The sequence below is a fragment of the Anolis carolinensis genome, chromosome 4, assembly GCF_035594765.1.
Source record: "Anolis carolinensis isolate JA03-04 chromosome 4, rAnoCar3.1.pri, whole genome shotgun sequence".
In the NCBI taxonomy this organism is placed as follows: domain Eukaryota; kingdom Metazoa; phylum Chordata; class Lepidosauria; order Squamata; family Dactyloidae; genus Anolis; species Anolis carolinensis.
Genome location: NC_085844.1, coordinates 40,822,009 through 40,843,503, shown reverse-complemented (window position 1 = coordinate 40,843,503; position 21,495 = coordinate 40,822,009). Strand labels below are relative to the sequence as shown.

The 21,495-nt window shown below is 36.3% G+C and overlaps 1 protein-coding gene across 7 annotated transcripts in view; it reads right to left on the bottom strand.

The window, feature by feature from the left end:
- Nucleotides 1-21,495, bottom strand: part of ncoa2 (nuclear receptor coactivator 2) — a 162,810-nt gene that overhangs the window by 125,387 nt on the left and 15,928 nt on the right. For 5 of the 7 annotated variants that reach the window (XM_062980269.1, XM_062980267.1, XM_062980274.1 and 2 more), the window contains exon 2: nt 18,777-18,856. The gene's annotated coding sequence lies outside the window, so the exon portion shown is untranslated. The remainder of the gene's footprint in view (nt 1-18,776; nt 18,857-21,495) is intronic. The other 2 variants (XM_062980270.1, XM_062980268.1) reach the window with 1 other exon arrangement.

Below are 21,495 nucleotides of genomic sequence, written 5' to 3'. Positions count from 1 at the left end.
GATTCCTATGCCTAAGACCTTATGAAGTCCCTGCCAGCTACAATGGAGATTAGATACACATAAATAGTCTAGATATAACACAGATTTATACATTTAAAAAACATATTGTCAAATGTGTACAATCCTATTATTTCCTTATATGACAAAATATTATTGAGCAACAACAAAATATACATTCTTTTGAAATCTCCCTACTTTATTTTTGATGAGCACTTTAGGATACCATAATGCAAGTACTCCAGAAAAAAAAATGTGTATGCTGTTTTATAATTGCCTCTTTTGTTACTGAGGCTGTCCCCCCCCCCCCCCAACATCTTTAACACTGCAAAATTTGCTCAGTCATATCAGTGATTGAAACTAAAGAATAGAACTGCATGTCATATGCCTCATATAAAAATTAGAGAAAGCATACCCAAGGTAAACTAAGTGTTTATTTTGCTGAAGCTTTAACCTTAAGTTAGACACTTACAAGAAATACCAGAAAGGAATGTTTACATAGTACAAATGATTTCTTTATTTTTGTACTTCTCTTTACAACTGAATGTTTTAAATATGTTTTTCCTACTAAGTAAGCACTATGCTAATCAGTCTATTTCCAGTGCATGTAACTTCTGCATGTGTTCATTCTCTTATATCCCAAGATTCAGAAAAGTGGAAAGTCCAGAGAATTGGATTTTGAATGGCACAGGCCTGTACGTATTTACTTAGACGAAAGTTTCAGTGGATTTACTTCGAATCAAAATTCACCTTTCTGCAACTGGAATCTAAATATATCTCTGTATCTGAAAAAATCAGCACATAAACAACGAACCTTAGACTTCTGAATCGGTGAACAACAGAATTTGGCTAATCTAGAGAAAACCAACACAATCATTTCTTTTCAAAATTCTTTTTTAAAACACCGTATCAATATCTAGAGTTGCAACCATTCAAATAATAAAAGAACAAATATATTTAGTAGCTGTTACACAGCTAATATAAATATTCTCAAGAGCTATCAACAATGTTCCCATCTATCTACCCACAGTCAAGCATTCTGGAAACATGAGGTACTTTAAGTAGTTTTGAACTATACAAACCAACTTACCAAGCCTAAAATCTGTTTACATACAGTACAGATACATTTAAAGACACATGCACACATACACACAATAGATACTTAAAACCACAAATAGTGAATTTAATAGTGAACGTAAAACGACAAATAGTGAATTCTATTTTGAGTATACTTGAGCTGAAAGTACACCACAAAATATCACTGGAGAACCTGGAGAGACTCACAAACACATTTAGGGATAACATTTTTTGGGGCATGGTAAATCAAACTGTGGATATTGAGTCTGTGGATAAGGGAATCAAATGCTACAATCAACTATAGTTCTGCTTCTTCCTGATCTCGCTGCTTACCAGCAGCTGTTTCCTCCTTCTGACTCAGCAAATACAGTCAATTCCTCCCCAACTTTTACAACTGCGGCACTAGCAGTGTCAAAGGAAGGCACTATCTTTACACTTTCCTTAGCACTAGGCAGCTCTCAGCATAAGCATGTCCTCACATCTCTTACCCAAGTCAAAGGATGTGCGTGTGATGAGCAGGCGAAACAAGGCAAGCATACACAATATAATGCAGTCAGCAGTACAGTGATACCAAACACTTCTTTAGCAAGTCTGTGGCACGCACAGATTTTAGTTGACTGCAAAGCACAGCCAAATTCAAACAAACCAAGGTAGTGGTGAAGGCTCTTTTTTGGAGGCTTTTAAACAGGGGCTGGATGGCCATCTGTCGGGGGTGCTTTGAATACAATTTTCCTGCTTCTTGGGGAGAGGTTCAACTAGATGGCCCACGAGGTCTCTTCCAACTCTATGATTCTATGATTCTAGTGTATTCCAAACAAAACAGAATAGGTGCCATCTTTGGGTAAGCAAGGCTCTACAACAGGATTGCCTAACTCATTTTCATCAAGTACCACATCAGTCTTATGGTTGTCTCACAAGGGCAGTTTGTAATTCAATACAGTATAAATGTAACTATGTTGCCCTGGCATTGCCCAGGCCACATAAAATGACATGGCAGGTCAAATTCGGCCCACAGGCCCAGCGTTTAACATGAGTGCTTTACAACTATCCCTGCATAGGTTATGTAATCCAATGTCTATTTACATGGAAATAAATCTTAATGTTGCAGTGTTTTTTTACTTCTCTACTCATAGGATTTTATTACAAATTATATAATTTTCTAAGTTTATGGTCACATTTTAAAATACTGCTTAACTTTGGAGCATCAATATAACATGCTCCTGTAAAGCAGATCTCTCTGTATCCTAGGATTCTGGATTAGTACTATAAACATTCTCCAATTAAGAAGTCTTAACCACTCGGTATTCTGATTACTTTTAAAGACCCATTACATTGAACACATTAATAAGTTAATTACAACACTATGAGAAAAACAACTTACAGTTCTCTCCCAGTGTCTTAGTACATTCATACTATATCCCATTTTCTTATTACATCCATACAATTTTATTAGTATTGCTATATTAGACATTTTTGCTGGCACAATTAGGTATTTACGTTATTGCAAACCAACCTAAAACAAACTGTAAAGACAAAATGCAAAAAAATTACAATGTTCATATTCTTAGAAAGAGACCATATTGTTGTGAACATTGCACAAAGAAAGCCAGCAGCATGCTCATTGCAAAATTGATCCTAAGGCATTATTTGAGTAATATAACTATCTAGTTCACATCTAACCAGCTCATAAACTAGACATCAGAAAGGACCTGAAATCAAATACACTACAACCACACCATTCATATGAGTTTATAAGTTTATAAGTTTATAACCATAACATTGAATGTTAACTTAAAAAGCTCAATTTGTTAACCATTGATAAGCTTAAACATGTATTTTTATTACTTTAGAATTTGCTGGTTAAGCTTTCAATTCATTACATCATTATCTTTCATTAAGGGAACAAACGTGGAAATACATTCTTTTGAGAATTACTAGGCTACATCAACAGGACATTTTTTTATCTGACTCTGATGTGTCATTCCAATCATTTTATATAGAGAAGTTGGTTCAAGGTCATGCATCCTATACAGCAAACTGCAACTATCAATTAAGAATGTCAGATCTTGAAAGCCTATCATAACACATTCATGGTTCTTAATGTGTGATCCAGGATTGGGAAAAAATGGAATGGCCTGAAAGGGAGGCATTACAGGAAAGAAAGTAACATTACAAGATGGATAGTTGGCTCTGAATTTTAATCTGAATTCTAATCCCTCTGCCTATACTCCTTATCCTCATAGCTGAAAGGAAGGCATGGTGGCATCTAAGATCACCTCTGTGTTTTGTAAATTCCATATGGACCACATACAATGAGGTAACCTTAACATAAAACCTGGAAGTAAGCCATAAATAAATAAATAACACTTGACAGAATAGCTAACTGAACTTTACACAAAAGAGAAAACAGCACTCAACAAGGTGGGCCAAAAATATCTAATACATGATTCAGGTCTGTCTGACATTTAATCTAGTCTGACATAGAAACAAAGTAGTCACCTTTGCTGTCCCCTCTCCTTTCTACTTCATCTTAATTTTCTGTCTGTTACATTATTGTCTGTATATAAGTAAATTGTATGGTGTAGAGTTAATACTAGTTAGGAACACCAAAAAGAGTGGTGAAGGTAATACTATGTAGATGTGTGTACATCAGATTCAAATGTTTTGCCATATGAAAAACCAACAAAACTGAAACTTTAAAAAAACGTAGGAGCTGTATTCTACATGTATTCAGATGTTAGGGAAGGCTACAACATTCTATTCTTACTCAACTACATGTCAATCCCATTGAGTTCATTGGTGCCTACTTCTGAATACTACTTGGTCCTGGGGTGGGGGAGATATTCCACTTTGCCCACATCTCAGTAGTACTTTGTGGGCACAAAGAGAAAGCAATCTTCAGTTCAGTTTTCTAACAAGTGTCTAGTTTTTTTAAATGATTTTTTATACACACACACACACACATATACAAATAATAAAAGTGAAAATCTGAATGTGTGTATGTAGCACTGGTGTCCACTAACACAGACAGCCTGCAGCCTCCACAAACAGGTTAAAGTTCCCAGTGCTCAGGAGCCACCAAGTCACTCCCTCCCAGGACATTGCAGGTTACAGTGAGCACATCCCAGTGTTCATTTCTTTCTCCATTTACATGACCCCACCCACTGCCTCTCCCTTAACCTTTTCCTATTCTTTTCTATGGCAAACAGCAAACATAGGAATTGATCAGCAACTAAGATACTAGATAGACTTGGGGAGAATTCACCATGATTTATAGGAGTTATAGGGACTGGGATGTAAAGTTCTCCTGCAATCTATGAGCACTCTGAACCCAATCAACAATAGACCTGGAACTTAGAACACAGTCCAAATACAGTCAGCTTTGTATCCTGACGGGGTTTGGAGGTGATTGCCCTAGAAATCTGGGAGTTGTAGTTCACCTTTATTCGAAGAGCACTGAACTCAGTCAATGACATATCTGGACCAAACTTAAGTGATATTACCTAACATCTCAAAACAATAATGCCTTTTTCAAATCACGCGGGCACCGCTGGGTCCTTAAGCTAGTATAAAATAAACTTAAAATTCCCCAAAAAGAAAAAGAAAAACAAGCATCCTCTCCTCTCTTTAATTCTTGACCATGACTCCTGTCACACATATCATCCTTACAAATTAGATATTTTTCAATGATCCTTTCAGACATAAATTTTACTAAAGAAAAGTTACACTGAACTACTGAGCTTGATGGGGGTTACTTCTGGATAAATGGGTTAGACTGAAAACTAAAAGCCAAAGTGACCTTGAAGGACCCTCTCCACATTCTTACTGACAATTTTTGGACTCTCTGCATTTTTAGACATAATTTTGGCTCTTTTATATATCTATAACATATCTGGTGCACTCTTTTATATATCTAATCAGAAGTAACTGTTGTTGGGTTAAAGGGGTTTGACTCCTGGGCAACAAGATCCAGGATGGATTGCAATCTGAAAGACAAAGCAACACTGAAAGGAGCTCTTCCATGTACTGAAATAAAAGACTAAGGGCTCCACTGCCAAAAACCAAGGATACTATAAAATGTTAAATCTCTAAGACCCTGAAAATGTCTGCCATTGTCAATCATTGGCTAAGCATTAAGTTAATGCCCCTCATTTACAAGGAATTATCAGTTAATATGTTATTTTAACTTATTAAGTCTGCGGTGTGTGTTTTTTGTTTTGTTTTTTGAAAAATTGCTCTACCATGAATAAACCATGTTGGCACCTAGTATCAGTGTCAGTAGGTGCTGGGATTATCTTTATTCTCCTTTCTGAAGATGGGAACAATGTTGACCTGTCTCTAGTCTGTAAGGACCTAACATATCTATAATCTCAAAGATTACAGACAGAGACTCCAAGACGACTCTTGCAAACCTTGTCAGCAACAATACATGCAGTCCACGTGTCTCTAAAGAGTTGAATTCATTTAAAGTAGCTGGGTGATCCCACATTATGTATTCTGGAATGAAGACCCTTTCCAGCATAATTTACTTTATTTTCACCAAATCCAGCAGCACGGAGAATGGTGTACATACAACTGCAGTGTGATGGAGCCTTATGTTCAAGCGTAAGCCTTTTCACAACACCAAATAAAGCAGTTTCTCAAGTGCTGTTTTACTTCCTGTAACAAATGTATGAGAAAATTGTACACTGGCAAATTATGTCTTTAAAAAAACCCCTGAAAACATTCAATTGTATTAGAGTATAACTAAAACATGACTAACTCTGTCCATTTTAAGAAACTGATCTAAATTTAACATAGTCCAGACCTCACACATTACTGTCCTAGTTTCAGAAGCATGGTTTTGGACCCATACTTATATGTTTTACTCGTAGTAAAAAGAGAAACATTCTTATATAGGCACCATATAAAGCACTTTTCCTTAACCTCCAGATAATTTGAAATCCAACTTCTTCCAGCTCTAGGAAAAACAACAAATTGGGCAGAGTGATATGAACTGTAGTATCTGAAGAATACCAAGTTTGGTAAGTTTTAGATAAAGCACAAGGGCGATACACATCCCTCCATTTGTTATTCAATTTAAAATCTTCTCTATTTCTATACAGAATACAAAATAAAGGTCCATGTGAATTTCAATCCACCAGAACTAGGAGGGCCACATACACCCCAGTCCAGAAAGCAAAAAATCATTCTTTAAAAAGGAAATACATAAGGGTTTGTCTGCACAGGCAATAAATCTCTGGCTCACTCTGAATTGGCTCCTGGCTATCTTCATTGAGCTTCACCACTTCTAGTAAGTATCATGGATTATGCTGGGTTAATCTATGTTTTAATGGATTGTTTTTGATTATTTTCATCTCGATGTTTAATTTTTTTGTGATAAGTTTACTGTTGTTATTGTGCATTATCTTGTATTATTTTGAGGTGTTTGCACTCATTTCATGAATGAATGTTTGCCTTTTTGTTTTGTGTCTGTAAGCCACCCTGAGTCCCTTCGGGGAGAGAGGGTGGTCTAGAAATAAAGTTGTTTATTATTATTATTATTATTATTATTATTATTATTATTAATCCAGTTTTTGCCTGCTTCCGTAAAAGTTGGGGGTTGTTCCAGAGTTTGCTTGAAACTTTGGAAATCCAGTGGCCTCAATGCAACTGGATTCAGTCTGATTTGAACTGATGCACAGTCCACATGGGGTACTGCTGCCATCACCTTTTTCTTACACTCATCCAGAAAGGAGAAAGAAAATGGGTCATGCCAGTATCACCACCACTGCTGCTCCCAGCCAGCTGCAGAATTCCACGTGAGCTCCTGGCTATGTTGGATGCCCCATTCTGACACCACAGGGGCATCCATGAAACTATAGCAACTCCTTGCCTTCTCCCAGATTGTGCCAGTAGCTCTGTTGAGGGTGCCTACAACAACCAGGAGCTCACATGAAGTTCTGTGACTGACAGAGATCAGCAACATAAAAGATAAGATGATGGGTTTGTCAGGGCTGGTGTGGTCTTGGCCTGGCTGGACCATACCAACCCACTGCTGCAGCAGATTCAAGAGGCTGTGTGAGGCCACATTTCTGCTCCAAACAATTCCCTGATTTACTGGCCAATGTAGATATAGTCTACATCTGTCAAGATCAGCTGCCTTTTTCATTTGGACAGATAGGGAAAAAAAACTAAAAAAAAAAGGCACATTAGCCTCTAATAATTTTTTAATTCTAATTAATCCTAGTCTCTAGTGCAGGTCCTCCTCTCTCTCTCCTCCTTGCTCCCTCTATGTTTCTGACTCTTCTGGTTCTCGTTAGCAGCATAACACCCATGAGACCCTTCTTTCTCTGCTTCCCATTTCTCAGACTGAGTCAGAACACCCACAGTAATGAATAACAGGCAGAACACCAACATCATCATCCTGTTACAATGGAAAGTGCTGAATTACAGTGTTGGTAGTTAATGGCAAAAAGTAACATTCATTCCCATTTTGTTACTTAAAAAAATAACTAGCTATTGAAATACCTCAGTAAGGTAACACTTCTGCCAGGCTCTAACCATCTTTAATATTCTTAATATAAAGAACCCTATAAACCTTTACACTGAAACTAATTTGAGAATTTTAGGACTAAATTTTAGGACTATCTCTTCTTGATTTTTGGGTCCTGTTCATTTCTTTTATCGATGCAATGTAACTATTTCAAAGAAAGAAGAAATATAACCAGTTCAAGGTATTAATCTTTACAAACAAATTTATTTGTACTTTGATGTGTCTCTTCAAATTGTTTTGGACTTATGGCAACCCTAAGCAGAACCTATATTGAGTTTTCTTGTCAAGATTTGTTCTGAGGGGCAGTTGACTTTGCCTCTGAGAGTGAGAGAGTGTGACTCTGCTAAGTGGTTTTTGACAGCTGAGTGGAGATTCAAAACATGGTGTCTGAAATCATGGTACAACACTCTAACTACTACACATTAGCTCTCTATATTTTGCATAAACTACATTTTCATTAAGGGCAGAAAAAATGAATAGCATGTTTAGCATGATTTCTAGTAATAACACCTTAAATGCCATGCATGGGTTTTTTATTATCCAATAATAAGTGAATATAGAATTATGTATAAGAGACTAACGTTATAGAATTTGCAGAGTTCAATCAAACTGTTGTAGAATATTGGTGGTTGGGAGGTGGGTTTTAAAATGTACAATGGCTTGTTTGTTATTTTAACACACAGAATACAGGACGAATGCATGTAAGATTATGAACAGTGTTTAAATGGTAATATCTGGTTTAGATTATTGTAACACACAGAGCTGCCTTTGAAGACTGTCCAGAAACTGTAGTTAGTTCAAGGTTCAGCTGCTCGACGTAATCAGGAATTGGGATCATATTTCAATTATGCTTAAACAACTGTATTAGTCAGTCAACTTGACTGTTTTCCATTTGATTCCCATCTTTTAGGTTCTGTTTCTCCCAGACTGTCACCAAGACCATAAGCAAAGGCTTAACAGCACGCATAGTTCAAAAGCCAGGTTGAACTCTTAGATAATACTTAGTTTGTTTTGGTATTGCGGAAGATCCAAGATGACTTTACCAAATACAGATTACTGAGACAGCTATATCAGATTTTTCAGCCAATTAGTACCAGGCACTATTTAGGTTATCTGACAAGTTTTCTTTTTGAATTAAAGCATTACAACTTTACTTAGAAATTGTTATGATTCTATTTACTAGCATTTACAAGTTAAGATGGACATTAATCCAAGTCACAACTTGTTATCACTCCTCTGTATACCATCCCCAATACATAATAATAATTCAAAACATAACCAGTTTAACAAGCCCTTTAATCTTATGTTGAAGGAAAATTAGCAGAACTGAACAATTTGATCTGCCAAACTGGTGGAGACTGACAACATGCACACTTGTGTCTATATCTAGATGTAGCAGCATACACATAAGAAATGTATTTTCTTTTATTTACTTGGTATTCTCTCACTCAAAAGTACAGTTTGATTTAAGAAAGGTGGGAAATTGAAAAATATCCTCTCCAAAGAACATACCCTTAACACCCAAAGCTTAGAAAAGAATAGAACAGCATTATTCATTTGAAATACCACTTATGCAAGCATTAACTTCTCAAAGGGTCACTTTTTCACTTTATTTTTCCCAAGATGCCAGCCATATGGAGTAGTTTTGCTCCTCTCTCTTCTAACAACAAGCAAAAACTATTAAATTTCCTCTATCACTTCTCTAAAAATGCAAAATGAGCTATTCTGTTAGGAATGCTACAAACATTTTTTAAAAGTTTCCTGACACTGCATTTTAGACTTCCATCTGTTCTGTAGTACAAACAGGAAGTGTAATGCTTTTTTTTAACCAAAGGAAAGAAACAAAGAGGACCCAAGGAAAGGTTTGAAGAACACTCTCTATTTTCCGCTTTTGTGGGAATGGACAGGAAATATTTGCTTTCAACAATAAGCCACTTTCTCCTCACTGTTAAGAAGAGTATGCATACATGGGATGTATCCGGAATACAAACCTAACAAGCAAATATTCAGTAATTAAATTGTCACAAAATTTAAAAGCAAACAGACAGAAACACCATTGTTGAATTTTGTCAATACAATAGACTTTTAAGACTAACTTATACATTGGTTAACTTCATGCTAGAATGTCCCTGGACTGCAAGAGGTTTGCATCTACAGCCAGCATATCTTTGAGTGAGAATTGCACTGAAGTCTACAAAAGATGGGATGTGCAAATGCAAAGGAACTGAATAAATGAAACTCATGGCCTACAATTACTATTTGAGGCAGGAACATTCCTTGCGTTCAGCAATTCAACTACAGTACAACCCCATATCCGGGGTGGGGGTAAGTTTCTGGCTTTCGCATGAATATGTGAAACAGCAGGTAATATTCAAATGAAGAACTTTTGGCATGAGAATACCAAAGAGTTGTGCCAGACAACCTAGAAAATGCCTAGAAAGGACATATTTTGTCAAACATGGATAAATAAAACCATGGATATCGGTTCCACGGACACACTGTATTTGCCCCTTTCAATTTAAAAGAATTATATGCTGTTGTTTGTTTTTAAAGAGGAACTACAACTTAAAAGTGTAAGAGACATAAAAACCACCTGCCTGCTCTTTCTTTTCTTTAAGAAAAATTAATTTAAAACTCCATACAAACCAAGCTAGACTAAAAGATAATATGTAACCCAAGTGAGCTCTGTGGCTGACTGAGGATTTCAATCTGTGTTTTCCACAGTCCCGGTTAAACTCTCTAGTCATGAGTGGGCAAGAAGTAGAATCAAAAACAGAATGCATACCACATTTACTTAGGAATCTAACACAGGAATACCATTCGATTCAGAAGAAGTTTGGCCTACCTATGTCTGTCCTAAACACAGGCACAAAGTACAACAAGCCCTGAATATGGTACAAGTTCAATCACAGGACACTAACTTGCTGGTATGCTACTCTTCTTCTGGAGTTCTCAGCATAACCTCATCTGACATACAGACACAGGAATGAGGCCAAATTCTTTGAAGTTATTTGAACTCCATGGGGAGAAAAATAGGCTGGGGGTAGGGAAATACTCAATTCTTCAAAATGCTGCACTTTATACCAACTGAATGCACAGGTGGACAAATTTACAGTAGACATTTTGACATATTTAAACTAGTACTTAAGAAGCCATGCTGCAGTCTGTTTAGAGGTTCTAGTGGAAATGCTGGATTTTGTTCTTTGTTAGGATTTCTTTTCTTTTTCATCAAAACATGGTGAACGTGTCTTCCAGTTTCTATAGAATATTGTAGTGTGTAAAGTATTTTTTTACAACACAACCTTATCCATGAGCATTAGTACAAAGATCACAAACCCAATGACAGAATTTAAATGCATGAAGCATTCAAACATGAGAAAAAGTTGTGCTAATTTGCTTTGTACGATCTGACTTGAAAAGGGATGGAGCCAGGCTACATTTGAACGACCTTGTACACTGTCCCTGCCCATTACTCTAAGCCAGTGGTTCTCAACCTGTGGGTCCCCAGATGTTTTGGCCATCAACTCCCAAAAATCCTAACAGCTGGTAAACTGGCTGGGAATTCTGGGAGTTGTAGCCCCAAACACCTAGGGACCCACAGGTTGAGAACCACTGATCTAAGCATTGAGGAGAAGGAATGTACAAATTATTGGCATCCATTCACTATATTGATCCTTCTCTTTTTGGAGTCAGTACTTCAGGATTCTAACAATATACTGCTAGGTATCTTACATAAACTTATCTGAGCAATAGGAAAGGCATCACCCATTCCAGATCTCAAAACAATCCATTAATCAAATGGGCAAAGGAAGTAAAGCAATATGGAAAGTTGCATTCACTGAACCCTCAGGGGCCACACCTTACAGAGAATTTCAGCAGCAAAAAAGGGAGAAAATTCACAATTTTTCTTTGAAAACTAGGCATATGATGAAATAACATTTTGTATTACAGCAGAGTCATGGTTCTAGGAAGTCTCCAGAACCACGAATTTTGCTTCAAAATAAGGTGTGCTCTCCTGACATGCCTTTTTTTGTGGACGCATGCATAGTTTGATCCTTGTTTTGCCCCTTAAAAGTTAACAACAGCAAAATAAAATCATCAGAGGAGAAGATAGAAAATGCAGGAAATTGTAAAATCAGCCCTATTTACCAGGTGTTGCTCACTCCTATAGTGAAGATACATTTCACCCTTCCTTCTGAGTAAGTGTACTTGAGAGTCAGCTCTGGTTAGTACTTGGATGAGAGATCACCAATTAATACCAGGTATTATAAGCTATATTTCAAAGGCAGGGACTGGTGAAACTATTCAAAGTATTTCTTCTCTAAGAAAATCCTATGAAATTAATGGGGTTGCTATAACTCAACAAGCAGCTTCAACAGACAACATTCGCTCATCAAAGTTGTTTTTTTTTCAAACTATTACCAATATACTTTAAGGATCTGCAGAAATAGCAAGGTTCTAGTCCAAGCATGTGAGTGAAATCTTTATAGTAATTTGTTTCATTTGTTTCTATACCATAGCTGATGTTCGCATGACACAGAATTAACTGAATCAACACCCCAAGCTAAAGTTCTAGAAAGTGTCATTAAATCCTGAGATTCCATCCATGAAGAGATGGTATAGGTACATCCCAAGCCTCAATAATCAAAAGTGGCAAGGACAACAATTATACATAATGTACAAAGAAATTACAAAGTAGCTTCTTATTTGAAAATACAGTAGTCCCTTTATCCACAGACTTGATATCTATGGTTTCACTTACCTATACTCCCAAAAATGTTTTCCTGAACTGTTTATAGGCTACTTTAGGCCCTCCAAAGTTATTCTATACTATGCAAGTATAGTAAAAAAAAATAATAGGGTTCTCTGTTATCTATTTAACCATAATTACCTAATTAATAACTCTAAAAGAAACTTGAGGTCTCAGGAGATCATTATTTTAAAAATCATAGATGTATTCTATATTTTCAATTATGTTGATGCTTAGGTATTTAATATATTTAATAAAAATATTTTAAAAACCCAAACCTATAGAATACCATTTCATTTAACAGAGTCCCATCCGGGAGATAGGGTGGTATATAAATAAAGTTTTATTATTTATTATATTACCAGTGAAATAAACATACACATATATTGATTGTAGGAATGTAAAAGTAAAAGCTGTTTTTACCAGGAGTCCTTATAAAGAACATAAACAGCCAAGTCAACAGTATCATCATAAAAAGTGTCCTTAGATCTTTTAACAAGCTGGTAGATAAACAGAACTAGAAAATTAAATTTTCTGAAAGACAAGACAAATCTATTGGTCTTCATCCAAGAATCAGTGTCATTGTCCGGGCTTTGTATTTAATTAGAACTATTTTACTGTCAGGCATTTACTTGGGCAGATCTTTCACCATATTCAGTTAGTAAGCTCTGGAGCAAACACTGGGGAGAAAAACTGCTTCCATAAATGCATCAAAATACTGATTCCTTATATCAAGAGAAAGTCCCTAAATTGGGAGAAAGGCAGGATAAAAATAAGGCATATAAATAAATATAAGTAAGATATTCCTTAAGATGTAAGAGCTTAGTTGCCTGTTCTGGATCCCAACAGTGTTTTCAAGCTATACTGTGTGGATGTATCATCAATTTAAAACTTATTTACTGATTTCCATAATAACAGGGACAATCCTCTGCAAATTAACATACTTGAAATGGAGTAACAAAAGAAAAGACAAAAGCGATGCCCTTGTTGTTGTTTATCCCAACCAAAGGAATCAATAGAATTTTGGTCAATGTTGATTGAGTGGGCTTAATCTAGATGGGAATAATACAATTTAAGAGTTTTTTAGTTGTTGTGTCTTTAAAGACATTTCCAACTTACAATAAATAATAATAAAACTTTATTTGTATACTGCTCTATCTCCCCGAGGGGACTCAGGGTGGTTTCCTACATAGGTAAAGCATTAGTTTACCAACACAAAAAACATACAACAATCATAATAAAACATCAACATAATTACTATTAACATGGCATATTCATTTGAATTAAATTATGGCAAAAGTAAGGTTAACCTGTTTTTACAGGTTTACTTTTGCCTTCCTCTGAGGCTGAGAGAGTATGACTTGTCCAGGATTACTTACTGGGTGGGGACATGAGAGAAGCCTCCCACAAGGATGGTAACAACATCCGGGCGTCCCCTGGGCAACATCCTTGCAGACAGCCAATTCTATCACACCACAAGCAACTTGCAGTTTCTTAAGTCGCTCCAGACATGGTAAAAAACAAAACAAAACACCCTACTAGGTTTTCATGGCAAATGGAGATTCAAACCCTGGTCTCCAATGTTATAGTTCATAGTTTATAGTTCAATCCTACATTATGTAAACTATCTTTAATATTGTTGTTTCTTAAAATTCTTCCCCAGACAAACCTCAGCCCTTCTAATAAAGAGGAATGCTCAGCATAAAAAATCTATCTACTTGAGAAATATGACATAATATCATTATTTCATTTAATAAACTATACTGGTACATTATTACAAGTTTTGTCTAAAGAGCTGAAGCATGGAAATTAAGCAGATGGCTGATTTCCAATACTGTCATTTTCTTAATGGAACTACTTCTATTAAGCAGAAGGAGGCAACACATCATAGTTCATATGGGCCCTCAAACAACTGTTTTGGCTGTGGCTTCCTCTATTTCCAGCACTGAAAAGTCCAAATCTATTTAACAAGGAACAAGAAAGGTACCTGTGCTTAAGTATGTATACACAGTACTTTACCTAGGTTGTATACAGAGGCCTCAATGTTAGTTTTGGACATTAATTTGATAATATTAGAAATTAGAAAATGTATTAATTGCTCCTGACATCAATAATTCAAATGTAACAACTGTATACACTCACGTATAAGTCAACTTTATATACACATGAAGGCAGTTTGGAGGGCTGAAATTATGGGTTTTGATATGATCCATGGATGAAAAGAAGGTAATTCCATGGACAGGAGAAAACTCCCAATGCCATCTCAGAGGGCCAATTGTCTCTGGCAGCTACCATCATTTCCCTACCCAGGCATTCAAAAAGACCAGAAGCAGGCCAATGACAGAGAAGATAGAGAGGGTCAGTGCTTCTTTTTGGTTCTCCCAGGTAATCCCCACAAATACACTAACCTTTCAATCTTGAAAGGCCCGACACTTCGTAAAAGCTATGGCTGCTTAATGGGTAACTGTCCTTGTGAATTCCAGGACTCAGCCCAAATTCTTACAAATTACATTGTTCTAAAATAATTTGCTTGTTGAACATAGGGTTAACTTCAGTATTAATCAGGAAATCTAGTGAGTCAAACTACACAAGGAAAATATCTAAGACATTAATAACACAGCAAGTTGATTAACCAGTTATTTCGAAGCTTTAGCTTTTTGTAACAGGACTTATTTTAAACTTGAACCAATAAATAAAAACATTGTAAAGAGTTAGATCATAGGGTAACATACTGGATGTGCTCAGTTTAGTTGGGTTCATGTTGGTTCTACTACTACAGTACTAATACTTTTGCAGTGTTTCCCAGCTGGACAAACCAAAAGTATTAACAATTCTAGTGTTCTGTTCCCAGTGAAAAGAATCAGTGCTTAAGAATGTACTACAGCTAATGAGGAAGTGGCAACATACAATGTTAAGATCCTCTGTTTGGGCTTCCACAATGACAATGAACAGCAGTTTAGCAACCCTGCACAGCACACAGAGAAATGAAAGAGCTGAAAAAATAAAGCACCTCTCTGCTATTTATTTGGCTTTTTTTTCCTCCCTTAGGCAGAGTGCTATGATGCTCTATTAAGTTTAGGTGTTACCAGGTCCTCCTGTAACCTAGGCCACTTCAACACAGCTGGATAAAATACCACATTTGCTTTGAACTGGGTTATATGGCAGTGTGGATTCAGATCACCCAGTTCAAAGCAGATATTGTGGATTATCTGCCTTGATATTCTGGGTTATATGGCTGTGTGGAAGGGTCCCAAGTGGTACTCGGTAGTAAGAAACTTGACTCTGTCACACCTTATAAGTGCCCTACTACCCTCTTCAGATGGGACCACTCAAGCTGAAGTCTTGTAACTCTCCAGGATTCATCTCAGTTTGCAGGGCAAGTTTCAAGGCCCTTGCTATTGTAATGTATATTCTGTCTCTATAACCGAAGAATACATAGTTCTTTAATGCTGAAAAGAAAAGGTGGGCTTTATGAGAGCCGACTGCATTAATGAATGAGGATAAAACATACACCTGCTGCATTAAACCAGTTATTTACAGAACATTTCGAAGTAAGACATGCATATAAAGCCAATACAGTAAATAACAAGACCATGAAACAATTAAAGAAACACATTTCATTAATCTCATTTATGACTAAAAAAACTGTTCCAAAAAGTTACCTTCTAAAACCATACAAAAGAAACGATTGTTAACTGGTGAAAAAATTAAGAGGAATGGCCAAAACTCTCGAGGCAAATCATTCCACAATTTTGGTGTACCTACATGGTTACTGTGGTTAATTGAAACAAGTCAATGTCTTAAACCACTCTATGAAGCTGGTTTATTTGAATAAAACATAACTGAACTACCGCAGTTCAGTTGTTTGGACACAACACTAACCTGTAGTTATTACTGTTTAAAGGAAGCAACAGCTTTCAATCTCACTGGAGAAGGATGAGAGACCAAACCCCTAGGCTCTTTTACAAAATAAACCAAATATATATACAGTATTCAGAAAATTAGCACAAAAATCACTGTCACTGTCCACTCTGCCTAGATACACAGTATTTGGATACAACACAAGGTTTTTCAAAAGTGGCACGAAGTGCAATTGTCCCAAGCATCACTTATGGAGTAAACCACATCAATGTTGACATAACTACCTTTTTGCAAATTCATTTTTTTCAGATTCCTACTAACTTTTTCAGAGTCCCAAAAAACCAATGGAAAACTATACTGATAGTAACATCTGTCTGTCATGCCAACATGAGAAAGATTATCACTGCCACATGCTAACAGTGCTAACCAGCACAACCAAAGTCAGACCTTATAATTATGTTTATATTCTTCCTTTCTTCCCACTAGGAAATTCAGGTCACCTTTTACAAAATTCCTCTCCAACTTCCTTACAACCTCACAACAACTAAGTGAGGAAGGTTATATTTAGAGTCAGTGCCCAAAGTAATTTGCTGGACTTTCGTGATTAAATTGAGACATGAACCTGTCCTGCATTTAACAACTAAGCCGCAATTGCTCCACGAATGAAGTCCCAAGTGGACACTCTGCTTTCATTCTCTTAAAAAGGCCCTGATGCCATCACACAAAAAAATTATGCCTCATTAGATACATGCAAATTTCATACTTGTCCTTGACAAAAAAATCTCTCATAGTACTTTCAACTATTTTTCCTCTTCCACCTGAGCTTTTTTATTGTTGTTCAACTTGCACGACTGCATCCAGTAATTATTTCCATCTATTCATTAACTCTTCTCAGTAGAAGTTATTCCAAAATTATTTCATAAATCCACATCCCTGCTGTCTTTACAAAGCTATTTTCTCTTTAAGGGTCAACCACATTAAATTTATTAGATGTACATAGCTTTCAATTCTTTAAATCCGGAACAGGTTTAAATCCAAATTTCACACTAATTTTAAGTGACTAATTTTACTTACTTTTGCAAGAGAAATCCAAAATTCGATTAAATTGTAAACATGAGGCAACTTCAGACTCAAGGAAAAGATTATACTCAAAACGGTTCTCCATTTTTTAAGAAATACATTAAAAAAATCAAGTTTATATTTGTGAATTTTCACAGAAATTAATGATACAACAAACCATGCACTTAACTCAGTATTGTAGCAAAAAGGATGTTCAACTCTGCTGATTATTAAATTCCCCTTTATGCTTTTCTCTCAACAATGATTAAACTTCCTTCTTGAAACCTCTGAGTACTTTGCTAATCCTTCAGTGTATCTAATTACTGGATGGTTATAGTCTATAAAATTCTATATGGCTTAGTCCCAGGGTATCTGACAGACTGTAACATTTTTATTTGTAAGTACCCTGAGTCCCAATATTGAGGATAGGCAGAACATAAATAAAAATAGTATCAACAACAACAGGAATTTCACTTATAAGGAAACCAATAAGTTTTAATTAGTATCAAGTTTTATTCAGGAAATGCAGTTTATAAAATAATTTATGAACACATATTGGAAAACTTTTTTTGTGCCTTGGAAACTTTTACTTAATTAAAAACGTTTTATTTTGAGTTTTCAAGGTATGCCCTCACAAACCTAAAATTTCTTACCTTTTAGAATAGCAGTCATATATATTTGCAAACCTCCAAAACCTCAGAGTCTGCCATTATGAACTGCACTAAATTCAGAGATAATTTTACTTTGAATTTCTGTGTATGCATTTAAATTGCTTTATGTTTATAGTGCAATCTTATCATTACACTGGAGAATTCTAAAACACTTATGGGCAGGGCAAAAAATGAAGGAGGAGCACTTTCCTTTTTAACCACTTTTCTCCCATTGCTTAATCCAGTTTCAAGGCTGGTCTAAATACTGCTCCATATCAGGGCCACAATCAGGGACTAAGTGAGCTTTGGATCCTCTGGTTTAACATTTGGCAACTTCTCCATTTTTTCATGCAATCTATATTCTCTTTGCATAGACAGATTCTGCCATCTTTGTGGGTAGGATTTCAGGTGATTATTTAAAATAGGTTTTCAATCTATTTTGCCTATTTATAATATTAACCAGGATTTACTGATAAACCGGAAGGCAGAAACATGACCACAAGTTTATTTCAAGTAGCATCACATCATAATTTGGATTTAAATCTGGATCTTGAAAGATGTTCTCCATTACCCTGACAAACATGGCTGTGGTTAAAGGAGCTCCAATTTCATCCCTGGTGATGGCACTCTGATACTGGCCCTAATGAACATGCTTCAGGCAAATAATTTCACCATAGTAGATATACTAAGGCCAAATTTCAACATGATTAAAAAACCTAGTCTGGAAAGAGAGCCACTGTCACAGAACAAGAACTTGTTTTTTGTGCAGCATATAACCCCATAAAGTGACACATTTCATTCATAAGACATAATCTTATTAAACATGCTCCATTTATAGAGAACTTACCAACATGCAGTGAGGCAGGCAAATCGGTACTACAGGTTGTATTTTTGAATGCTTCAGTATTCAGATACATTTCAAGCCTGCTAAAAATAAAACAAAGATAAATATTAATTATGCAATTTATTTTGGCACAATCATTTCGCTATTGCATTTTTGGCCCATGTTTTACTTGAAGTATTTACGAATCATTCTTTTGTTATATTAATTTAATAAAGATTTTGCTTGCAGATCTGAATTTCTAAGCACAAAGGTAAATAACAACACCTTGACATTTATAATATGCAAGTCTATTTCCATTTTACAGAGATATTTAAGAGCATTTAAACAATTCAGAAACAATTCAAAGGTCAAGAAACCTTTCCAAAATAGAATTTGGAGCCCAGTTCTTCCACACAAACATTACTAACATTAAACTAGTTACACTCTACTGGAATTAATTTAAAATCTGCTTAACTTCCTGGACCATGAAATGAAAAATCCAAATCTTATCTCATGCACAAACTCAGAAAGTAATGTTGCCCAAGCCATTTTCTAACCCACTTTTTCAACTGACAACATAGAAAGGTGACCAACAGTGGTTTGACTGAGAGATAGAAGTGACCTCAGGAAACCAGGCCACAGAAACTCATTGGGTGACCTTGGGCAAGTCATACTATCTCATCCTAAGAGGAAAGCAATGCCAAACCTCCTCTGAACAAATCTTCCAAAGAAAAAATTGGTCTTTGGATCCTAACATCTCCTTGTTAGGGTTGACATTGACACATAAAAAAGGTTAAAGGCACATAAAAACAACAATGAATCAGAAATAATAACCTATGATACAAGGTGGCTTTAAAGGTTAGAGATTTTTTTTAAAACTACGATGTTATTGGAGAATGTAAAAATTCTGTAAAGTTTAATGTTCCTTTTTTGTTTTTCCTGTGGGATTTGCTTCCTCAAAATGACAAAAACTACATGACAAATGGAAATTTTGCTCCCCTCTCAATACCCTCTTCCACAAACCCTTTCCTGCAGCTGAAAATGAGCCCAAATAGTGACCGGAAATGACAGGATGTCACTTCCTATGCTCTGTAACACGAACACAGACCTTCATGCTCTATCGTGAGATGCTGAACTGCATTGCTAAGAACACTAGTTTGTATGCAGAAGAGCTCTTTTGTATCCCAACTCACTTTAATGGCTTTCAGCAAACCTCTTGGAATGAATGTCAAAACATCACAATGCTGTGACTGAATAACTAGATGCCACCCAACTGTCATGCATGTTTTACACCAATACAAATTCTACTGAAATGAGTAAGTGGACAGAGGACTGCAGCCTTCTCTTTACTCAGAACAGCAATGAGTCAACAAAACAAAATGTACTTATTTTGAAAATGATAGATATCTTGATCCAAAACGCTTAAGACTCTAATGTACACAAAGTTCTCAAACAAGAAGGAATGCAATAGTGCTACTGAGCTGTGAGTGTTTCCACAGGTCCACTGTTTTATGTCAACTAGGTTTTTACACATAAATATTAAATGTTTTCTTATGTTATTGCTTAATATTAAGTCAGATAAAAGGCATTGTAGTCATTTGGTTGATCTACAAACTGAATCAAAGCCTTCATCTTGTTATTCTGAATTATAGGCTTTATTTTCAGTGCAACTGCAACTCTGGAGTGAGAGGAGCTCTTTTAAGTGGAAGGCATTCTAGAGTTAGAATGTCTTCCAAATAATCATTTAACTAGTAACAATGCTGCATTGTGTTTGATAGCCATTATATGACACTAGGCTATCATTTGAATACCTTAAGAAGTACAGGAGGCTCTTGGTTTCTGCAGGGGTTTGGTTCCAGGCCCCACCAGTGGATACTAAAATCCATGGATGCTCAAGTCCCACTCTATACAATGGTGTATTATATATAGGCTCATAGTTAATGACTCATAGTTAAGAACGGGGTGAGACCACAAGAAGTGAGAGACAACAGGAAGTGAGAGGGAAAGCAGGAGAGAAACTTCTACTACTGCTATGATGCCCAGTTTAAAACTCTGAATTTCACAGATGCACTGACTATTCCTGACTTTTTCATATAAATTTTTATTGAAAAATATAATATAATATTTATAACCTGCTTTATCCCCCCAAGGGGACTCCGGGTAGTTTCCAACAAAGGACAGGGCAAACATTCAATGCCATAAAGGTGGAATCTCCTTTCCTGTAATTTGAACCCATTGCTCCTAGTTCTAGTTTCAAGGGCAGCAGAAAACTCCCTCTTCCTTATGGCACCCTTTCACATATTTATATATGGCTATTATGTCTCCTCTCAACCTTCTCTTCTGCAGGCTAAACATATCCAGCTCTTTAAGATGTTCCCCACAGGGCATGGTCTCCACACCTTTGATCATTTTAGTCGCCCTCCTCTGGACACCTTCCAGCGAGTCAATACTATGTTCCCAAAAGTTACACTTAGCACTGACACAGTTCATGTCAGGGGTCCCCAAACTAAGGCCCGGGGGCCACATGCAGCCCATCGAAGCCATTTATCCGGCCCCCGTGGTGATGGCTTCCTCCTCCTCCATTGAGGAAGGTGCATGCAACGCGAGGGAGGAGGGAAAGGCACATACCTTTCCCACTTCCTCCCTTGGTATTTTAATTATTTATTTATTTATCCTGTCCATCAGCCCTAGCTTCCCATGCGGGAACATGAGAGAAGCTCCCCGCAGGATGGTAACAATTCCA